Source organism: Propithecus coquereli, unplaced genomic scaffold (assembly GCF_000956105.1).
Source record: "Propithecus coquereli isolate 6110/MARCELLA unplaced genomic scaffold, Pcoq_1.0 Scaffold403, whole genome shotgun sequence".
Classification (NCBI taxonomy): Eukaryota; Metazoa; Chordata; class Mammalia; order Primates; family Indriidae; genus Propithecus; species Propithecus coquereli.
In genome coordinates, this window is record NW_012149764.1 from 1,782,381 (window position 1) to 1,785,446 (window position 3,066).

At 32.2% G+C, this 3,066-nt stretch overlaps 1 protein-coding gene across 2 annotated transcripts in view; it reads right to left on the minus strand.

Annotated features, from left to right (window-relative positions):
* Window positions 1-3,066, minus strand: part of RFX3 (regulatory factor X, 3 (influences HLA class II expression)) — a 358,295-nt gene that overhangs the window by 276,912 nt on the left and 78,317 nt on the right. The gene's annotated exons all lie outside the window — the stretch shown is intronic.

Consider the following 3,066-nt stretch of genomic DNA (forward strand, 5'->3'; position numbering starts at 1 on the left):
TGAATATTAAAAAATAGATTATATTTTAAGTGAAAGGATAAACACTATCAACAGATAAAAGTATCTATCAAGACAAATATATCCTAAAACAAAAAATACTTTTATAATTTCTCCAGGGAAAAATTTTCCATCAATGGACTCTGAATTCTAAAATTATTCAAAATACCTCATGCTAGGTTGCTGGCCCTAAGTACCTTCACAAAAGTAAAAAGTAAACAATTCTTGGAATTAACTGATTGAGATAAATGTTTCTTTAACTCAAAAGAAACAGGAGAAGAAAGAGAAATGCTATACAATATTTGGAGCAAAAATGAACTTGAGAAGAAAGGAAGGATAAGAAACCATCATACCCAATTGGAATTCTATTACTGATACGTACAGGGAAGGAGATATGAAAAGCAGTAGGACTGAGCCACTAGACTCCCTAAGAATCTCCTACAAGCCAATCATCTCAAAATGTAAATCAATTCTGGTCCCCCTTGCAGCCAACTATTCCTATTTAGTTTTTTAAAAAATAATTGCTAATTGAATAATCCACATTTTTGTTAGGATGTTAAAATGGAAATGACAAAATCCTAGCAGTTTTCTTTTATAGCCCTATTCAAAGTATCCATTATTTTCCAAGCTGCAAATGAAAATGTCAAAAACATTCTTGCTGTAGATATTTAGTTGTTTTCTGCCAAATTAATGAAAGGAAAATATTGCACTTTGAATTGGTTAATTACCATGAATCCTTCTGCAAAGGGCTCCTGCTTGCAGAATTAAGCCAGCTTTAGTTGGCACACTGCCCTAATATTCATGGAGACTAGACTATAGGCTCCACGGTACTCAAGAGACATTTAGCTTTTGGCATCATTCATCAGCTTACAAATCATCAGTCCTAACCACTATAGACATTCAACTGTCTGAAATAAACAGGGCAGAAAGCACCTGCATGTAATGGGGATGTACCACATTCTGCTTCTTTGAAATTTTAAGAGCTAGACTTAGAATACAGAATGAACAAGAATGCCGTGATTTACATATCTTCTAGAAACTAGAGCTACTTCAAAAAAATCCTCCGGTGACAAAGCTACTTCAAGGAAATACTCTAGGAACAAGGCAACTTCAAGCAAGGGGGAACTTGGACAAGTTATTTGTCTTCAGTTTTAGGCCAGGGTTAATGAAGTTATTTCAGGTATAGCCTTCCTAGGCGTCCACACAGATCTCATACCTCCCCATTTCCTAGGATTTGAGATATAGGCGTTGATTTGCATATTTCAGAATCTGATAAAATATCCACTTTCTTTAAAATTATATAGGAAAATATTTCTCAACTTTTAGAAAAATATATTCCACCAATCCCTCTATGTGGCAAAGAATGGGTAGAGAAATGGAGGTGGAAAAAAAACAATGATTTCACTCTTCTTTTTCCTCTCTCTCTCAATAGAATAAAAGCTCCAAAATCAAGACAGACAAATACTGTTAAACCTAAGAATGCAAGCAGGCTTCTCCAAGATGTTCTCCATGTGGTCATGAGTAAGCACTCCAGGCTCCATTGTGTTACCTCCTCATACACAGTCTTGCATCAGGGAATGTGAGCACAGAAGCCAATAGTTGATCCTTCAAAGAGTCACTCAACACCAACTACAACATTCATATACTTTCACATCTACATATTATGGCAAATACAAAATTAGCAAGTAATGTTTCTTAGGACTGACAAAATAACCCTACAAATCCCTAGTCAAAAACATTTAGAAGACATTAGACATTCAGGCTTTTAGAACTTGATACAAGCAATCTATATCTATCTTTAAACAAACTGAAGCTTGTCCAAGAGGATAACAAGGATGCTTAAAGAGTCTAGAAACCATAAGAAATACAGTATAAAAACAAATAAAAGAAAGTAGAAAAAAGAGAAACAAAGGAACAAAGAACAGATAGGACAAAGATAACAAACAGCAAGATGACACACAAAAGGAACCATAAAAAATCACAGTAGTAAATATAAATAAACAGTCCAACGAAAAGGCAGAGATTAACAGACTCCTATAAAAGCAAGACAGAACAATATGCTGCCTTTGAGAAATGTACATTAAACATAGATACATATAGGTTAAAAGCAAAACGATAGAGAAATATATACCACACTAAAACTAGTCAAAAGAAACCTAGAGTGGCTATACTAATATCAGGAAAAAAAGTTGATTTCAGAACAGAACTATCAACAGGAATACAGGGAATAATTTCATAATGATAAAATGCTTAATTCATCAAGAGGACATAATAATTCTAAATGTTTTTGTACCTAAAAACAGAGCTCAAAATACATCAGTAAAAACTGATGGAAACCAAGATATACAATATTCTGTCCATAAAACAAGTCTCAAATTTAAAAATATTCAAGTCATATAGAGTATGTGATTTGCTCACAACTGAAATAAATTAGAAAACAAAAACAGAAAGATCTCTAGAACACCCCAAAATATTTTGTAACTAAATAAGATAATTTTAAATAAACCAAAGTGTTAACAAAGAAACCAAAGGGAAATTAGAAAGTTAAACTTTGAAAATACAAACCATATAAAATTTGTGGGATGTCTATCTATACTATACTATATCTAGTATACTATCTATACTAGAAAAGAAGAAAGGTTTCAACTCAATGGCCTCTGCTTCTACCCTAAGAAATCAGAAAAAGAGCAAATCAAGCTTAAAGTAGACAGAAGAGAAGAAATAAGGATCACAGTTAAATTCAATAAAAACAGAACACAGAAGAAGAGAAAAAAAATCAATGAAAACAAAATCTCATTCTTTGAAATGGTCAATATAATTGATAAACCCCTAAACAGAGTAATTAGGAATTAAAATAGCAATTTCAGGGAAGAAAGGTGACATCACTACAGAATCTACAGATAATATGGGAACATTATAGCAACTTTATGACAATAAATTTGACAACTTAGAAGAAATGACCAAGTCTTTGAAAGTCTCAATTTATCTAGGCTCATTCAAAAAGAAACAAATAATACAAATATACCTAAATATATTAAATAAATTGAATTTGTAGTTAAAAAATCTTCC